A 21,776-nucleotide genomic window follows, 5' to 3' on the forward strand; every position below is an offset into this window, starting at 1 on the left:
GTTTGAAAAGCTCTCACAACTTAGCTTTCCTCCCACACCAAGATAGCACAATAAATGTAACTCAAGATACTAAATTAGCTGCAAATAATTCCTTCCTTACGCATAATTTTACCTACAAAGGAAATTAAATATGGTTATAGTTTATGAATAAATGAATAAATCATGATTAAATGATTTTTTTTCTTTATTACCAACCTACTATTATGTTTCCTCAAAATATAACTCATTAACAGTTTTTAAATTTTTAGAAATGTACAAAAAAATCATTTCGGTTATGAAAAATTATTTAGTCCATTTGGAACTATAGATAATTAATTACTGAAAAAAGGGAACCAAAATTATCAATACAACAAAGGATTCAACTTTAGAATTCTAATTCCTTTTCTTTTTTATTTATGATTACATGTCATCAATACTATTACTAAATAAGTTGTATAGACTAACCATTGATAAATAAGTTTACCTGTTTAGTGTTAACTTGAGATCAAGGCTATATAATCTGATAGGTTATCTTTGAGGTTAAAACATGTGAAGTATGATGGTTTTGATATAATTTTCTAAAAGGAAAACCATAGTATGAACTCTGTTTATTAATATGATATATTTATTATTATTATTTTATTTTTTTTTTTAAGATAGTATTGTTTTTCTGCTCAATTTTCTCTTATTACTTTTCAATTATTAATGTTATCCTTCAAAGTAGTCTTTGGAGAGCGCAAGAATTCAAAATTTTTTCATGTAGCAAAGGAAATCAATTAATCTATCAAGGGGGAATATATAAAACAATGAGAGATCAAGCATAATAACATATTTATATTATGATAGTCTATAATTAATGTAATATATATTTAATTAAATTATATTAATATATAACCATGTACTATAAAATTATGTTTATTATATACTTTAATTATTAAACAAAAATATAAAGAACAAACCACTCAAAGCCAAAGAGCACAAGTTGTTTTCAATCTGGGAACAAGCTCGCCAGAGAAATGAATAGCTCCAAACACCCAAACAATTTCCCACCAATGTACATCACTACAAACAACAGTGCAACCAAAGTCTTCTCATCTCCACTAGTGTTTAGTTAGATGTAGTTGAAAATATAGTAAATTTCCAATTACAATGTATTTCTAAATCTTAGATTTGAAAATGTTGGAGAGTCAAATCTAGTGTTTGGTTGATTGTATTTGAAAATGTTGGATTTCAGGATTTTGTGTTTATTAGGAAGGATTTATAAGTCTGGTTTTGAAACTATGTGTTTGGTTGAATGTATTTTTAAGATATAAACACTCTTGGTGAGATTAACCACACTTTGGGTCAGTATTAAGTTTAATTAATTATAAATGCGAGATTAAATGTTATTAATAGTAACAAAATTAATTATGTATATAATTACTTGATTTAATATATAATTATGTTTTCATTAAAATTTATTGTTATTTTTAATAATTATATTATATATATTTCACAATTTATGACTTTTTTTAAAATCAAAGTATTGATAAAAATATAATAATAAGGTTTATTATTAAGATAAAATAATGTCATGCCTTTATTTTTAATTTTTAAATTTTATATTAAGATAAAATATAATAATATACTATTTTTCATCCTACAGGATGGAAGATTATAGCTTGCTAAACAAAAAATTTTAAATAAGAATTTGTAAAATAATAAAGACATAAAAAAGGGGAAATTTACAATTTTAAAAAAAACTAAGATAAAGATGAACCAGTTAAGTTTTGAATGAGATCAATGAACTAAATTTTTTGTTGTCCTACCAAGATCTTGGTCTGAGAAAAAAATAAAAATTATAAGAATTGTGTGACCTCCTAATTCAGCCTCATGTTACACCACGTGCGAGACTTCCAAAGTGCAGGCGACTGAACTACGCCCGATTTTGCAGTAATTACAAATCCAGCAAAATCCCTTACCAATTACATGTACTTTTAAATCCGGCCAAACAAAAACACCAATCTTATTCATTAATGTCATCTTCTCTGCAAACCATTCACTAATTTCACACATTATTAGATTAGCCTTGAACTCTTGCAACAATATCTGAGTAACATAGCTTATACGACAGCCTCTTCTACCCATAACCATTACCACACATCCCTCCACAATTCGTCTCATACCTTCCTCTTCCATTGCTACCATAACATCCTTCACCTGTGCTACTGACCAAACCATGGCTCAATAGTTGCTCCATTGCTATTATCACGGGACTGACGAGGGTCACTCGACCCAGCCCATCGATTAGCTACGCACCGCGCACACCAACCCAGCCAAAGTCACAGGATCGCACTTCCGTGCCCCTACAAGCAAAGATACAAGCATTTACACCTACAAGACAATGAAACTAGAAAGAGAAGAACCAGAGATAAGAGAGAAAACTTAAACTCTCTAGAATGAAAGTCAAGGTTACACCATGAGCCATAACAACACCGGCCAAGCCCTTCACCCAACTCCCAAAGGATGAAGGTATCCCAAGGTCTTAACCTCCCTAAGACTAAGGATCAAGGGATGCCCAATGACCCACCAAGGATCAAAGGATCAAGAACTCCAAGGAAGAAGTCTGTCTCCATCTCCAAGGAAGCCCAAGATGATCTTCTTCCATTGCTCTTCATCCCCTTTTATAGCCAAAGGAAAAGTGATAACCTCTCTTGCCTATATCAGCCATACTGCTAGCATTAGCCCGCATCACACCTCCTGCATCAGCCCTGCCGCTCACGTCAAACCGATGTGACACGCTCCATGCCGTTCCATGTTACGCCCACGCCTTGGGCCATGCCGCGTCAAGTCATGCCCACGCTTTAGGTCATGTTGTGCCATGCCTTGCCGACTCCTTGGGCCATGCCACGCAATATCTTCGCCTATATCTCGGGCCAGGTCATGCCTATATATGTTGTCTCGGCTCATAACTGGGTGAAAGCCCTCTCACGGCCCGCCCAATCAAACTGACCGACCGTATAATGTCGGTGCTTATGCTTGGCCCGGCTGATTGGGCAATACTTAGCCAATCTTAGGCTCCTAGGTCTTTCCCCTCGATCACGATCATTCTCGGTCAAGGTCTCTCGGCCACGTGCATCGCTCCTTTCGTGCTGTTCGGCAAGCTCTCGGTCACACGCGACATCGGCCCATGTGATGCTTGCTCGGCACTCCCGGCTAGGATCCTCGATCAAGCGTGCCTCACGCACACCGCTTGGATGATCGTACGGACATTAGCTTTCTTTGGACTTGGATCTTGGCCTAGCTTGGCCTCCTCAGCCATCTCCCTTTGGTAAGGCACCGACCTTCCCGAGCATGCGAAGAAACCCTGTGACAAACCATCCCCACTGGGAAAAGTCCGACGCCCTCGTCGGACAGAGGCTCAATCCCCTTAGTAACTTCACACGACCAAAGTAGTAGTTGTCCAGTTTTCTGAGCTTGAACTCCTCCTTTTGCTCTCCTGACGTTGAAGTTGAGCTCCATGTTCCCCTTGGAACATGATTGTGACATCATATCTGGATGACATGCTTCAGCCCACCGAGTGCTGAAGTTTGAATCCCTGCCTAGGATTCAAATCCCATCACGGATCCCTTGACGCCACCACCGGATGACTTCCTTCTGTCCACCGAGCACCAAAGTTGAATCTTTCCTCCCTAGACTCTTGTCTCCTCTAAGACCTTTCAAAATCACCTCCAGATGATTTCTTCTTCTTTGGCACCTTGACGCAGGGCTTCACTCCATCCATGTCCATGCTATCACAGTCCACCTGCCTTTGCCCTGCTTTTGTTGTGTCAGACCATACTGATGGTTTTACCTCCTCCAAGGTATAATAGTAAGGTTTTCCCACTTGCTCTTGGCCAAGCTACCTGCACTCTCTTCTGCTGGCCGAACAACATACACTTGTTCCAGCACCCTTGCTGAACAACATACATTTGTCCCCTGCCCTCCTCGGCCAAGCGACACGACTCTGGCTCTTGCCTCACAAAACCTGACTGCTACAAAGGGACTACAAACCCTCTTGTCCTAGCACCAAAAAATACAACAAAGGGGTGACTGCCCCATAGCTTTTTACATCATACCAAAATACAACAAAAGAGAATGCGCCTACATCTCTTTTGGCAATAAAAGAAACAAAACTCGGCCTTCATCCAAGCCTTGATGCCTTTTCGGCACCCAGCTTAGCACCAAGTAAACCGAGCGATCATCTTGTGGCACCGCCACAACCACCTTATTGTAGTTGTAAAGGGCCTAGCCGAGCTAGCTACTCACCTTCACTATCCTCAGTAGTGACAAGTGCCACCAAGCTCTCCCTTTTTTGGGCACTCCCTTGCCCGATGCGGTCCATCGCAAATGAAACACCCTTTCGGTTTAGTCGTGCCCTCACGCATTGACTCGATGCTAGAATCATGAGATTTTGCTACATCGTGAGCCTTCCCACCACGAAGCTCACGTGAGAAGTCCCTCCTTGCCTCCTATTTCCCCTCTTTTTCAATCGGGACTTACCCTTGCTCTGACTTGATACAGGAGCAACTCGGTAATCCATCAGCGTCTTCGCATGAGTGATGGTAGTCGGTAGGTCTACCACACTCCATCGACAGAGGTCCACCTGAGCCTACGGTTCCAATCCAAAGATGAAATGGAACAATTTGTCCTCCTTGGACATATTGGTGATGTCCAACATAAGAGATGTGAACGCATTCACATACTCCCGGACGATACCTATTTGGCTTAACTCCCTCAAGGCAACCCTGGCAGTCTAACTTTGCAATGCCAGGAAAGAATTGATCCCACAGCTCCTTTTCCAGCTCCTCCCAGGAACTGAGGATCTCCCGTCACTCTCGCACATTTTTCGACTTGGCGGCTCCTCCATCATAATTTGGCATCCCAGATAAGTACATCCCCACCAAGGGTGCTTACTCTTATTTTGGGATCTTGGCCGGTATGAGATATTGGTCCATATCTCATAGGAAATTCTCCAGCTTATTCGCATCACGAACGCCATTGAAGGATGAAAGTTCAGGGAACTTTATCGTCATGCCCTCACCCAGCCGATCCACTGGGTGCTCTAGCATCTTTTAGCGCGCTGAGCTCTTCCGAGAGCTCCTAGATCTTGGTAGCTAGTACCTTCGCCAAACTCCTCGTCTCCAGACTTTATAGGCTTAGGTTTTCTAAACTAGCGCATACAAATCATGAGGGTGCCGCTTCCTTCTCAAAGCCTCCTAGCACATCTTCGAGCTTCCCAAACGCTTACTCGATGTGATCAATTCGCTCCTTCAAATGATCAAGCAGATCTTTTGTTCCCACTACCATTAGGAGGGATTCCTCCAGTCTTGAGGTTGCTTGAATAGTAGTAGTTCGCCACCACCAGAACTTTGATCTTGCTTGATGAAAAGCTCCTTAGCCCTGATACCACTTGTCATCGGACGACCAAGCGTCACTCAACCCTTATGGCGATTGGCTACTCACTGTGCTCACCAATCCAGCCTAAGTCCAAGGATCGCACTTCTGTGCCCCTACAAGTAAAGATATAAGCAACCACACCAACAAGACAATGAAACTAGAAAGAGGAGGACTAGAGATAAGAGAGAAAACTTAAACTCTCTAGAATGAAGTCAAGGTTACACCATGAGCCATAACAACACCGGCCAAGCCCTTCACCCAACTCCCAGAGGATGAAGGTAGCCCATGGTCTTAACCTCCCTAAGACTAAGGACCAAGGGATGCCCAATTACCCACCAAGGATCAAAGGATCAAGAACTCTAAGGAAGAAGTCTGTCTCTCCAAGGAAGCCCAAGATGATCTTCTCCCATTGCTCTTCATCCCCTTTTATAGCCAAAGGCAAAGTGATAACCTTTCTTGCCCATACTGGCCATATCGCTAGCATCAGACCGCATCATGCCTTCTATGTCAGCTTGCCACTCACGTCATACTAATGTGACCCGCTCCATGCCGCGCCATGCCATGCCCATACCATGGGCCATGTCGTGTCAAGTCATGCCCACGCCTTGGGTCATATCATGCCATGCCTTGCCCATTCCTTGGGCCATGCCACGCCATATCTTCACCTATACCTCGGGCCAGGTCATGCCTATATATGCTGTCTTGGCTCATAGCTGGGCGAGAGCCCTCTCACGGCCCATACAATGTTGGTGCTTATGCTTGGCCCGGCTGATCGGCCAACACTTAGCCAATCTTCGGCCCCTCGGCCTTCCCCCTCGATCACAATCATTCTCGGCCACATGCATCACTCCCTGATTGTTGCTCGGCAAGCTCTCGGTCACACGCGACACTGGCCCATGTGACGCTTGCTCGGCACTCCCGACTAGGATCCTCAATCATGCGTGCCTCACGCGCACCACTCAGATGATCATACAGACATCAAGTTTCTTGGATCTTGGCCTAGCTTGGCCTCCTCGGCCATCTCCCTTCGGTAAGGCACCAAACTTCCTAAGCATGCAAAGAAACCCTGTGACAGCTATTTCTTCTATTAAAGAGTCTGAAATGTAACATAGGTTGTTCTCCCCACCTTATTCATTATGTAATATAATCTTATACATATATAAAGAATATTCTTTATATATCATTAGTATATACTCATGTTTTCTATGTGTTGTTTGTATTTATTCCTTTCACTCATAAAACTTATTCAAATATAGAAAATAATTAACTTAATTAAATTTTCCAGATGTAAAGGAAATTAAGAAATTAATATTTACAAATTTATTTTATTTTATTTTTTTTTTTTGGTTTTTCGGATAAGCATATGTTGAAAAATAGAAAAGTTGAGTGCCACATCTCATAGGTAAATCAAACTTGATCCAAACTTTTTACTTCTATTATGATAAGACTAAATTAAGTATACAATAATATAAAAATATACAAAATCAATTTTGACAACTTTAGCTTGAATAGTTTTTAAGAGGACATGGTGATGCACACCAAATCTTATAAGATCTTTATAGTAACTAAAATTAATTTCCCCCTTTTACTATTTATATAATAGACTATCAAGAATAGGTTACTTATAAATATCAACATAGGTTTCTATTTCTTTGACTAACACTATCATAAAAAAATCATTCTGAGTACTTGTGCATAGCTAATATTACAAATATAGAGCAAATACTCACATTAATAGCTAAACCTTGCCATCTTTTCACCAATTCATTATTAAGAAATCATATATATATATATTACCTTGATTTGTTTTTTAAAACATATTTATCAAAACAAAGAATTAAGTTACACAATGATAATTTTTAGGATGCTAATTGATAACATATATATATATATATATATATATATATATATATATATATATATGTATATATGCATGCCACACTTAAAACACTAGCATCTACACAATGTGTCAATAATATGAGAACACCAATTAGTGCTAGAAGAAGTGGGGAAAAAGCCAAAGTCATATTTTATTGTGAGCACCAAATTCTAGGGATTGTGATTTTGGACCCATAAGCTACAATCAAGAAAAGATAAACATGTGATAAATCTCAACTTCGAAACACTGATTAAAAAAGGAAAAACGGATGAGATGTATTAATTAGGGGACATAAAAAGAGTATATATGATACTTAAAATGGACATGGATGTGACCAAACCATCCAATAATTTGAGTAGCAGATCATAATAGATCCTTCAAAAAGATTTGACCTTTTGAAAGGCTTTTTATAATCTTGAAGGCCAAAAAAGGAAAACTTACTTTGCTTTTGGTTTTCCAACAAACAAACTAACATGATTGATGGAAAAAGAAATGAAAAAAATCTAACATGAAGAAAAGAAAACAATGAGAGGAAGCACGCATTGCATATTAAAATGGAAACATGATTGATGAAAGTATTTGTGACCCTGCTACAAATCATGTCTTCTTTATCTTTGATCATGTTGTTTTGTCCTCATAAATAATTTCTAGTTCACTATAATAATATTGTACTTCTATCTTCCTCCCTTTTTTTTTCTTTTTTTGCACCCAAACAAAAGAAACGATTCAAATGTTTTAAAATAGATAAAAAAAAATGCTATCATTAGATATGAATCAATCTAAGAGAATCTAAACCTACGCCTTCATTTCTCAGTAAATAATTGAGCCCTGTTGAACACGGCCATCCAGTGACAGATTAAATTATTCAATCCATTCAAGAAAAATTTATATATATATATATATATATATGTTGACTTTTTGAAAAATTAAATAATCAAAGAAAATCTTATCATACGTTTTTCATTTACATATTATATATATATATAAATATATATCTATATATATATATAATAATTATTATGTACTATTGCTTTCTTAAATTATAATTTTAATTTGTCTTTGCTTGATTTTAGCCAATAGCAACTTAAACGTAGTAGATGCCTTAAATATTAAGATCTGCTAAATCATAATCAATCCCATGTTCATTTTGTGAATCTCCATTTTGTTTTTAATTGACTACTACAATGTTTGTCAATCTCCTCATATTAATCATTTTGTTTTTTACTTCTCTATAATGCACAATGTGTGACATTCCTACAGCTTTACGATGTTTCAATAATTCATAGTCCAAAACATGTTGAGCTCTTTGATTACTCTCAGGCATTGATTTATTCTCTATAAAGCAAAACGTATTCTTTTCGATTGATTTATGATGTTCATTCAAATTTTCAGTGCTCCAACCTAAATAAACAATGACTGTAAAAGAAAATGGAGAAAGAGAAAGGAATCAATGTGTCCAAGTTTAAGAGGATTTGTGTTTTTCGTAGTAGAAAAGGGAAGAAAAGAGTTACCAAGATGCTGCCGTTAATCTTGTCAAAGAAATGGTTTAGCTTTTGAATTTTTATTTATTGTTATTTTTCTTTAAATTGTTTTTTTTCTTTCTTCATTCTCTATTCTTCTTCTTAAAAATAAGTGAAGCATTTAACGCCTTTGAAATGTATTAGTAAATGTTGATGTTTTAGGTGTTGAAAAACATTTATTTGGTGTATGGGCGAGGGCGTGTTGGATTAATGGGTATGTGTCATGGCCCAACCCGAGAGTGAGGCAAGGTTCTCCCTAACCCTGGATCAATGTAACGGCTAACCTGTGACTTGGTATAACCCTGATAGCAAGAATAATAAAAAAAATAATAACACAACAAACCAGAATACACCCCTGAACAATACCTAGACAAGCAAGAATATCCACAACAATGTCTACAATAACACAAGCTAGGGTACAAACAAATACTCGACGATCAACACAAATAGAAAACACACAATTCAAACACAATTCAGAAATACAAAAGAGCAAAAAATAAGTAGATCCCACCTATATGGACATAGATCTAGGAGATGTAATGTAAACAAAAAGAAATGCAAATTAAAGACCAATGCAGACTCTAGCCCAACCAACCTGTTCGTACTGCTACTAAGACCTATCACCTATCACCTATCAATGAGGGGAACTACATGGAATATGTATCGCATACACATATAAGATATACAGTGCAAACATGTTCCACAATTTATACAAAACACAAAATATGAATACAAAATATATGATTTACAACATCCCAATACCCGTGCTCGTACTAGAGTAATATCAATTTATCCAATAAAGTATCATATCTAGATAGTACAAAACACATATTATAACAAATAATCATTATTGTGCAGTTTATACAAAATATGAAATATGATATGTGAACAGTGTAGAGGAAACAATACCCATAAGTAACTATCTGTATTCAAAATACAATATGATAATCAATTTCTAACCAATAAAGTAAAACATGTATCAATCCGCAGCTTTGTTCTCATAACACAGTAGTTTAGCAAATAATAGAGTAAAAAAGAGAAGAAGTAACTGGACTCAAAACCCTCCATGCTTAGGCATGGGGTTGCGGCTAGGTCCGGAGCCACCGAAGGTCCCACCCTTCAGTATTGGCCATTGAGACCCCGTGTGGTGACCTCAGGCTCTTAGTCAAACACCCCAAGACCAAGATCTCTATGCACCTCCCACATGGCTAAAACAGCTACATACTAGTTGCCACGCCCTCTACAAGCAATCCATGGGCCCGCCTTACCGGTAAGTAGTCAAGGCTGTAGCCCTGTGTCACCAACAAAATCGTTGCACCAACCTACATGCCAAAGGCTTATGACCAGTGCACCACTAGTAGGCAAAAACTGTCAGCTGTCTATAGCGAAGAACAATAACATGCCTAATGGTTGTAATCCATATACCGTATGTAAGAGAATACAATAGTCTGCATGAAGGCTATACACAATATAGCCAAATTTATTTTTCAAAGACACATCAAAACCAGCCCAACATATTATTTGAAAGCTAAAATCAGTAATTTGCCCAAAGGTCCAAAAAAGATAAACACTTGCTAGCTCATAAGCTATAGATTAATATAACAAAACTCTTTTTTTTTATGATACAATATGCCATTCCACACTCGTTTTTGGGAAAACCTTCAAAAAACCAAATTCATATCAACAGGTATTTTTCCCAATCTATTAAGGAAAATACCAAAAGGGAAACCAATATTTAAAACACAAGATTTTACAACAAGATTTATTAATGTATAACCAACATGTACAAAACAAGTAAACCATGCATATCAGTTGTTCCTACTCACAGACATGGATGACCACAAGTCCGACCCTACCGCTCCACCAGTTCCTTGCCCTTGCCTAAGGTCTCACCTCCTAGTACAAGTTCAACCAACAACTAAATAGAAATCAAAGGCTTTCAACAACAATTAAAAAAAAAACAAGCGATCCTAGAATGCAATAAAACCCCAAGGTTCACAAATCAACCTCTAAACAAACCCAAACAAAACCGTGAGCTAACCTTACTCATCTACTCTCCATAGGGGTAGATAGCACTAAGGGTTCTCTAAGAACCCTTGGCCCCAACTATACCGAGGAAGAGTCGACTTTGAATCTTCTCCAAAATGGAGATATAACAAGGGATTCAAGTCCCTTGTTACTCCTAGCCTTGTCTAAGGCTAAGATACTCAAGAAATTTCTCGATTATAATTCAAGAAATCCAACACTAAAGGCTAGATAAGGGCTTACCCACAAAATCTAAGAAACAAGCTCCAATCGTCGATTCCTTCATGGCAGAGAGATGTCTAAAACCCTTCTCCTAACTTCCACGATGAAATAGGCAAAGAAATTTAAGGAGAACCAGTCGACAATCAAAGAAGAATGAAAAGGAAACAAAGAGGGAAAAGAAAAGAACAAAAAATGCAAAAAGGATTTATATATATATATATAACTCTAAGTATGAGCACATTGGATAATGCCAGATTAGTAAAAGAAATATATGAAGAACAACATTATGAATATTTTTCTATGTCTCTTAAATGAAGAAGAACATCATAGACAACATTTTTGGCTCTTCAATGAAAAAAAATCTTGATTGATTAGAGTTGGTTCATCATATGTAACATCAAAATCTGATATATATATATATATATAAGTCTAGGTGTTCGCCAAACTATTAACCATATCTATCTACATCCTAATAATATTCATTGCATTATAACTTCGATATGAAATTGTGAAAAAAAAAAAGTGATGAATAATGCATTAATGTTAATATGTATTTATTCAAATCCAAAGAAATTCCAATAATTAAAACTTTAAGATATCATATTAAAATACATAGTAAAGTGGATAAGCACCACACACACAATTGTGACAATGTTGTATACATAAAAATTCATATTATCAATCATATGTGTTGAAATTGTTAACATTACAAAGAAATACATTCCATGTACAAACATTATTTACATACCTATTAATAACTATAAAATAAAATGCAAAACAAAAAAAATTATTATTATTGAAATTTTAATGTAAACGTGTATTACCATGTATAAGAATTAAATTAGTATAATCATCTTCATTTAATCTAAAATAACATTCTCACTCCATTTTCTTAGCAAAAACCAAAACTAATAAGTTTCATGTGCACCTACCTTTCTTTTGGCTTAAGATTTGAATTAAAGTTTAAAAATATATTTGTTTCTTATCTCCTAATTATATATGTTTACTAACATTTCTCCTTCTTGAGCATTGAGATTGTTTTATAATCCTTCCATCATTTTTTGTGAACATAAATTTAAAAAATCCCTAAGAAAATAAATTCTTAGAGAAATTTGAAAAATATGTGTAAAGTGAAAATTTGTGTAAATAAATAAATTAACTATTGTCAAAATTGAATATTTTTTACAAGATTTTATTTTCTAAATAAAATAAGTAAACCTATTCATCTTTTCCTAAAGAAATAGTGGGTCATACAGTAAACCATAGAAAATACCCAAAAAACTAAAAACCCAAAATATATAAAGTAATATGGAATAACTAATATCTTAATCCATGCTTTACTGTTCTAATTTTCATTTTAACTTCACTTGTACCTTAATAAAGAAAGAATATTGTACACAAAGATTAACAAATGAGATTAATTACCAATCAACAAAATTCTTTCAATGACTATTAACACAAGCTTCAAATAATTAAACAATTAGCATTCATGCAATATTTCAAATTCAAACCCTAAAACATATAGAATTAGATTGGAACTTAAATATATGTATATATATATATATATGTGTGTGTGTGTGTGAGTTATAATGCAAATGAAAAAATAAATTAAAAATTTTTGAAATAGCCAATAATAATATTATATACCAATGACCATATACTACTATAATATTTATATAATATATACATATTTCACAATAAGGCACATGATAATAATAAACCAACCATAAATAAAATGACATGACATAATGAATATAATAAGCAAGAGAAAGTTGATAGAGATGCAAGTGTATGTGTTGATCGTAATAGAGTGTGCTGAGAAGTAAGGTATTGATCCACAGGGAAATTAAACAGAGTCTACTATTACTACTCCTTTGTCCGAAAAATAGCCTAATCAAAGTTGTGAAATGTGAAAACAAACTAATGAAGAAACAAGAATAAAAAGTGCTAGAAAAGAAATATGGCTAAACAAGCAAGGAACGGGGTGCTTGGGGATAGATTTTGTCTAGGGTTGTTAAGTATAGGACAATGGTTGTTTAAGTCTAGCAATCTAAATTGAACCAAGAGAGTTCCTAGATTATAATACCCCTTTTCACAATGTGAATAGTAACTAATCTGGTACATTGCTGATATAGGCAACCCTACGATCACATTGCATTCTATGAACTCTTTAACAAGAATTGACAAGAATTTAAAATATAGACAATTCTTCTCTTGAAGGTATTTCCCCTAAAACCATACAAAGTAGAAATGAGATCTCTCTCTTTGACACACCCATTGCGTGTGACCCGGAAGTGCACAGGTTTGTCGAAGTAATAAATCTCAGGTGAGTGGGCATCGTATTCATAGGGAATAGGGAGAAGAAACACAACAATTTCTATTTAACTATGATGAAAATAAATCGATGGTAGTGTGAATAAAATTGATATGAAAAGAAACGAATAAGAAAGGGAGGCACAATAAAATGAGAGGAAAGACAATCGATAGAAGTGGGGCATTCAGACATTGCTCCACCTAGGACTATTGCTTCAAGTGCAAGACCAAACTATTATGTCTCCTAACTGATGCTTAATGAGGCATGGAAATCCTAAAATACACTATCCCAAACCTAAGGTCAACCGTGACTAACTCTACACTATGTCCCGGTGGAGAAATCGCTCAGTCTCAAAACCTCACACTGTGCAAAGTTGCATGGAGTTCTAGGGATTCCAAGTGATAAACCCTATTCCTATGTGTAGATCTAACCCTTTGGTCAGGCGAAAGAGCCCTAGTCACAATTAAGCCCCAGATACTAAAGTTCACTTCAACGCTTCACTCTATCGCCCATGCAACCAAGCCCCAGCAGAGTTCATCCTTTAGCACTTCACTCTATAGTGATAGCAAAAGAACTCTAGGAAATGGAGGTAGGATAAATCACATCGGAGGAGAAAGGAGACGCTCCGCTACCTCTTGACTCACCCTCTCGAACCTCTCCAATCTAGTATTGTATAGCCCTCATGGTGTGTCACTCATCCACAAAGACTACCAAGATGGACTCTCAACCCTACTGTCACTCTAAGGAAGAAATCATTCAACAAGCATTCAAGATTGGAACTCAATTAAAGACATCAATTAAAGAAAGTATAATAAAAGGTCAATGAAACAATAACATCCTAGGGTTTACAAGCCCAAGTACCCACTAGGAGGTCTAGCTCTCCATGGAGCAAGATACATTTAATAATGAAATCGAAAGTAAAAATATGTAATCCATAGGAAAACCCCCTCGGTATTCATGTCAATGGTCTTGTGGAGTAGCCTCGTCCTCTTCAAAGGTCCCCTTGTCAAGCCTAGGGCACACCTCGCCCGATCGGTGCCGATGAAAGCTCCCCCAATAACTATCTTCCAAGAGAAACGCGATGTCGAAGCCGTAGAACCACTCCAAAATCCTTGCCAAAGCCTCTCTAAACCCAAGCCGCCGGCCTCCCAAAAGTTGGAGAAAAGATGGAAAGAAGGATCCTAAAATTTGGGCTATTTGCGACTTTATATAGGCTGGAATCGGGGATCCACATGACCATGTAGATGTTCCACATGCCCCTGTGGAATTTTCACACGCCCTTGTGGAAATTCCACACGACCGTGTTGATTATCTGGAATTCTGATTTTCTGCATTTTGTGAATAGTAATTGCTACAATGAATTAGAATAGTGTTTTGCTACAGTGTCCCCGCCAAAATGCTCCCGATTCCACATTTTTCATTGAGGCAACATAAACGGTTACATGTTTATGCCATAGATCGCGTCACTTCTTCAATAAACAGACTCACTGGTGAGATCTTGCTATCATTGCACGAGTTGGAATACGCAAATATGACTGCCTTTGTGCCCCTCCAAACCATGTGATTGTTTGAATACACGGAGGTTGGCACACATTCACATATCTTTGAACCCAACTTGTGTCTTCACATTTGTTCCTTCCAATATTTCATCAAATAGTACATTCACGATCTACATTGGCTTCTTTTTTACTTATTTGGCTCCACAACCCTACATGCACCAAAGTAACACATATACATATGTATTAGCGCTAAAACCTGATAAAAGTAATGCTCATCGCAAGGTGGCTTTCACATATACACAAGCACTTATCAAACTTCCCCACACTTAATCTTTTGCTTGTCCTCAAGCAAAAATAAAACATTGAAGCATAGAAGAAGGAAATATTAAAAGTGCTTGGCCTTAGGTTCACCAAAGTATGCAAGAAGAGCATTCTTTAAGTAAGGGAAATTTCAACACTAAACACGAAAAATCAATGCTCTAGCTATAAACTTGAACCAAAAAGGACAACAAACCAGAAATTATGTAAGTGTGTGTAAACTCACTCAATTCAACCCAAAGTATACTCCTCAAAGTTCTAAGTAATAAGGGACTTATTTATCTACAAAACACAACAAAATAAAGGAATGATAGTAGCTTCACACATCGTCTAAGGTAGCCCTTTTCAAAGCGGCCGCTAAGGTGGCTTTCACACTTTCGAGGTGGTAGCTCTTTCTATCGGGGTAGTAGCTTTCACTCATCCCATAAGATAGCTTTTTCTCTCGTTAGGGCATAACTAGTATCCGACTTATGAGAGTAGCTTCATACTTCATAGGCGGTAGCTCTTTCCACCCCCAATGCACAAACAAAACAAGTATAACATTTTTATCTTTTTCCAAATTTTTTTAACAAAACAAGAAACAAAACTAATTAGTACCTGAAACATCGAACTTGAGTTTCCAAAAAGAGTTTAATGAGCGAGATGTCCATCAAGTGTCAATCGGGCAAAAAATCCTAGAAATTCAAGTAAAAACTAGAGCCTGAACAAATTCATTGTTAAAAATTCTCCTAAACTCAAGAATGCCATCATCGCAACTAGGGTGAACCGCCATTAGCTACGTGAGCATGCATAATAAAAGTATAAGTATAAAAGACATGTGTAAAGCGAACTCCCCCACTACACTTAAGATGTACATTGCCCTCAATGTACACATGCAAGCTCATTAATAAGTATAACAATCAAGAATATATGTGGAAGTGGCAATCAAACAATACTCCCCTGACTCTAAGTGTTGCAATTTGATGGAGCTAAATCCTTGGGAGTGAAGTTCCAATAGGTTGTGAAGCACACACGACCAAGTATAAAACACCTTGGCCGTGTCCATGACTAGTTCTCAACTTTCCATACTGACAAAACCATCTGCATGCATACACAAGGAGATTCAGTGAAGCTCAATAAACAAAAATAAACTCGAGTATATAAAAGTAAAGCAATAAAATATGACTCCAGACAAAAAACAAAAGATAAACTCAGAAGAAAAATCCTTTCTGAGTATACAAGTCCAAGAGATAATGTAAAAGTAAAATATGAAAACATAAAGAAACTAAAAAAAGACGCATCAAGCGTTGGTGTCGTCGGCAGTCGGCTCTGCTACTGCTGGCTGGTGGTGGAAATAGATCAACTAGTGCTGGTGGATCTGGTGATGGTGATGCTGGCGGAGCCAGAGGGGTCCTGGGTCTCACGACGAAGGGTGAAGGCGCATCACGCTCGAGTAACTGCTGTAAAATATCAAAATGCGCCATCATCTCCATGTGGTTCACGGCATATATAGCACAAACCTCAGCCAAGTCTGTCTGTAGCACCCCTACAGTGCTCTCGAGCCTCTCAAATCGATCATAGGGTCGAGGTGTAGAAAATACCTGAACTGGTAGAGGATCCTGCCTTGTAGAGGGGCCTCTGCTTGTGCCTGCTCTGTTTATGGCTCCAACACTGGATGTGAACCCACTTCGGTGTCGCCCTCGACCTCGGCTGTCTCAGAAGGGGACATGATCATAATATATGCTCCTGGTCTGCATCTCCGGACCATCCCCATCAATCTTATAGTGTCTATGCCAAGTGGAGTCAGTATAATGGCCTTCTTGGCCCCCTTGATGGTATCTAATAATCCCATCCCCATGATAAGTCTGGTGATGTAGGGGCATGAGAAAAGAACACCAACTCTAGCATACTGGCCCTGATGACGAAGATAATCGGCTATAATATGTCCTAGATGAATTGGCACTCTCTAGACCATCGAGAATAAGTAAAGTAGATCCTGCCGACTCAACACACCTGTGCTCTCACCTCGGCCGCTCACTGATCTACTAAGCGCTGTGTGTATATATCTATAGCTCGGCCGGATCAGGCACGTGGCCTTAGACACTCCTGGCTCGTACTGACCATGTCCCACACAACATCCTGTACGCGCTCTGAAAAGTCAAGCTGCCAGGATAATCAGTTGGAAGGCGCCTATATTCCTCCGTGTCAGTAAAAGCATTGTCACACAATCCCATCATGATCGAAAAGTGTGTAACACTCATACTGTAATAATATCCAAATGCTCGGAACTGTACGAGTGCCAACACTATCAAATCTAAAATATGAATGGTCGAATTGAAAAGACGCTAGAACCTCGAGCGTTAATGCGCGGATAGCTGGCTCTCAAATAGATAATAGCCTCCGCCAGCTTCCTACGGCCAACAGGTCCTCTATCTCCACTACTAGTTCACCACCTTGTTGTACCTCTCTCAGTATATCCAAATTCAAAAACTGAGACTGTCCAAAACTAACTTTGATAACCTCTCAAAACGGACTTGGTGCTCGGTAAGAGCGAATCCCATATCCTCCGGCTCGGGGGATGGCTCACGTGGTCATTTTTCAGCTTGCTTCTTCGATCGGGGTGTCATATCAGCAAAAATTGAAGAAAAACCGATCAAAGAAACTCACAAAGTAACACTGCAGAAATCCACATGGTCATGTGGAAATTCCACATGCTTTGATCGGGGTGTCATATCTTCAAAAATTGAAGAAAAATAGATCAAAGAAACTCACAAAGTAACACTGCAGAAGTCCACATGGTCGTGTGGAAATTCCACACGCTCGTGTGGATCCACGGGACTTGAAAACCGCACGACCACATGTTAGAATTCCAAACAAATACACCACAATTTGGTTTCTAGACTTATCCTAAGTATGCATGGACCATCTAATCATAGAAACGAAACAACATTCACCATTCAAATATATTAAAATCAAATATGATGAAGAAAAGAAAAAATGAAGGTTTACCGACAAGATGAATATGAAAACTTTAAAACGGCCAAAAAATTGAGTGCAACCCTTCTAAATTAGTGGTGCGAGGTCAGAAGAGCGATTAAAAGTGTTCTCTGAGAGATTGAGAATGTAACGATGAAGAAACACGAAGAGATTTTAAAGAGAAAACGCGCCTCTTGGAATTCTGCACATCCACACAGGCGTGCGGAAATTACCCACCCCGTGTGCCCCCAGCTAGAGAATTCTATAAGGACAAACACACGCCCTTGTGTGCTCTTGGGATAACACTCAACGCTTTTATGAATGTATCCATACGGGCATGTGGAAATTACCCACGCCCGTGTGCCTGACCCACAGGGGCAGACACACGCCCCTGTGGCTTCTCTGTCCAACATGAGAAAACTCTCTAAGTGTAACACACGCCCGTGCGGAAATTTCCACACGGGCGTGGACCTTCACAGGACCAGCTCATAGGGCTACTCACATGCCCCTGTGTATTCTCGGGATGGAAGAGAGCTCTTATGCAGAGATGCACACGGGGGTGTGGAAATTACCCACGCCTATGTGTTTGTCACAGGATCATCCATAGGGGAGAGTCCATGCCCCTATGTCTTCTCAGAAAAAATCTCTAAGTCTCTGTAGGAAGACACACGCTTGTGAGAAAATTACCCATGATCATGTGACTGTCGCAAGGTCATTTATAGGGATGAGTTCATGCCCTTGTGTCCCTTCAGAATGAGCTCTCAATAAGGACGCACGGCCCTATAGAAATTTCACACAGCCGTGTGTTTTCTTTAGACGTCTCAGAAAAATTTGCAGGCTCTGCAAAACATGTCTCAACGTGTATACACACTCAGAGCCTGCCTTACATGCAACATATACAAGGGAAAAACTTGAGGAAACTCACTAAAATGACCAACAACTACACCAAACACATTTAAGCACACGATAACACCAAATAATCCACAAAAAAATCATAGCAGAAGCACCAAAAAGATCTAGACACCAACACTTAAAGCCTTATTCATGCAAACACTAAACTAAACACTAGGAAATAGTAAAGAACTTGGGTTGCCTCCCAAGAAGCGCTTGTTTAACGTCACTTAGCTTGATGTACCTCGCCTTACCTCACAGGGCTCATAGATGAAGATTTTCCCTCTTACCCATGACTCGAAGGCATGATGAACATAGTTTTTTGAAGGTAGATGGGGAGTTGTCGAGCTTGTTACCGCCCAAGGGTTTGTCACCCTTGTTCCATTCTTGCACATCCCCAACAACCTTGGGGCGTTTCTTGTGGCTTCTCCTTGCTCGTTTCATCTTCCGAGTAGCTTCTTTGTGATCCCCGAGGGTAGGTTGTACCTTCTCCTTTAGACCAAGAACTAATACTTCTTTCTCTACCACTTCTTGGTCTAGTAACTTCTCATACATGTCCAGATTCAACATTTCCTACACATATTCATCAATTAGTTCATTGGTAGTGTCATGAAAGTAAAGAGTATCATCAAAATCAAGAGAATGTCGCATGGCTTCAGCGAGGCGATATGTCAACTTGTCATCTCCCACCCTCAGTGTCAACTTCCCCACCATCCATGTTGATCAATGCCTTGGAAGTACACAAGAAAGGCCTCCCAAGTATCAAAGGAACATCCACATCCTCATCGACGTCCAACACTACGAAGTCTATAGGAAATATATACTTATCAACTTTGACAAGCACGTCTTCAATGATGTCCATCGGATGTCTCACTGTTCGGTCTGCCAATTATAATGTCATTCGAGTGGGCCTAGGCTCTCCCAAGCCTAGCTTCTGAAAGAACGAGTATGGTATTAAGTTAATACTAGCCCCTGAATCCACCAATGCCATCGCTTCACCCATATTACCAATGTTTCACTGGATGATGAAGCTTCTAGGGTCTTTCTTCTTGTTCGGCATATTCTGGGTTCTAAGATTGTCGATGCACTCTTCTCCAACTTCCTCTTGTTGATCAAAAGATCCTTCAAGAACTTAGTATACCGAGACATTTGAAACAACACCTCAACAAAAGGAATGCTGATGTGCAATTGCTTGAATAGACCCAAGAACTTCTTGTATTGCTCATCATTTTGGTCGTTCTTCAATCTTGAAGGATAAGGGATCCTTGGCTTGTAAGGTGAGGGGTGCCACCTCCTTCTCTTTGTTAGCTCTCTCCTCAACCTCCACGACCTCAGGTGCTTCAACATTGGTCTTCTCACTTAGAGTGCTACCTTCAACCTCATGACCACTTGTCAAAGGGATCACCTTCACATGTTCTCGTGGATTGGTCTCGGTGTTATTCAGCAAGCTTCCTTGTGGTCTCTCCAATAGAGACTTCGTAATTTGCCCCACTTGATTCTCTAAATTGTGCGGGGAAACGTGGTGTGGTTGTGAAGTGTAGCCTCGATTGATTGAAACCGTGTGTCCGATGATTGCATAAATCTGGTCAAGGCTTTCTCTAAGTTGGTCATCCGGGTCTCCAAGCCTGAAACTCTATTCTCCATGTTTGGTGCTTGTTGTTGATGAAAACTTAGTAGTGCTATGGCCTTTTGCTATCTTTGGTTACTCCATGAGAAATCGGGGTAGTTTCTCCATCCTTGGTCGTAGGTGTTGCTATAAGGATTGCCTTGTACTCTTCCCGAATTGCCCACAAAGTCTACTTGTTCAGTCGAGGCTAAAGTAACAATCGAAATAGGACAATTAGACGGCATATGTGAACACCCACAACCATCACAACTCATGATAGCGGCCACCCTTAGTGAAGTCAATGTATCCAATTTCTTGCTCAATGCCTCTACTTGGGCTGCTAAAGATGTAACCGCATAGATCTCATGGAGTCCGGCCATTTTCTTCCTTTTCCCTTGCATTCCATTGGTAGCTATTCATGGCCATTTCTTATACCAACTGTTGGGCTTCATCAGGGGTCTTGCTCCCCATTGTATCTCTTGCGGCGGTATCTAGAAGTTGTCTTGTACTTGGATTCAACTCGTTGTAAAAAGTTTGAATGATTATCCATTCGAGAAATCCGTGTTGTGGACACTTCCACAAGAGATACTTGAATCGCTCCCACGTCTCAAACAAGGATTCAAGCTCAATCTGAACAAATAACAATATCTCATTTTGAAGCTTTGCCAATTTTCCCGGAGGGAAAGTATCTTACAAGGAAAGCTTCGACCATCTCATTCCTAATCGTGACGGATGCTTTTGGTAAGGTATAAAGCCACTGCTTGGCTCTTCCTTTGAGAGAGAATGGGAAAGCCCTCAATCTGATAGCGTCATCCAAAACTTCTTTGATCTTCAACATATCACAAACTTCCAAGAAGTTTTCGATGTGATTGTTTGGATCCTCATCGGCCAAACCATTGAACTAAGCTGACTGCTGAATCATCTGGATGAATGCCAGCTTTAGCTTGAAATTTATAGCTGTAATTAGGGATCGCACAATACTAGATTGTGTGCCCAAAACTGAGGGGCTGGCATAGTCAGAAAGTGTTCTCCATTGTTCATTCTGCTCTGCCATATTGTCTGACCCTTCAACTTCTATTTCAGCTTGATTGGATGGTTCTTGCACAGGTTCTTTACCCCTTCTTCTGAGTGTGCGTTCAAGTTCAGGATC

General features: G+C 38.6%; 1 non-coding gene across 1 annotated transcript; it reads left to right on the forward strand.

Moving 5' to 3' along the window:
• The first annotated feature begins 21,182 nt into the window (after nt 1–21,182).
• LOC120267673 lies at nt 21,183–21,289 on the forward strand. The gene has a single exon (XR_005538527.1). It is a non-coding gene; the product is annotated as a small nucleolar RNA R71 (small nucleolar RNA).
• Nucleotides 21,290–21,776: the final 487 nt, after the last annotated feature.

This window comes from Dioscorea cayenensis, chromosome 1 (genome assembly GCF_009730915.1).
Source record: "Dioscorea cayenensis subsp. rotundata cultivar TDr96_F1 chromosome 1, TDr96_F1_v2_PseudoChromosome.rev07_lg8_w22 25.fasta, whole genome shotgun sequence".
Lineage (NCBI taxonomy): Eukaryota > Viridiplantae > Streptophyta > Magnoliopsida > Dioscoreales > Dioscoreaceae > Dioscorea > Dioscorea cayenensis.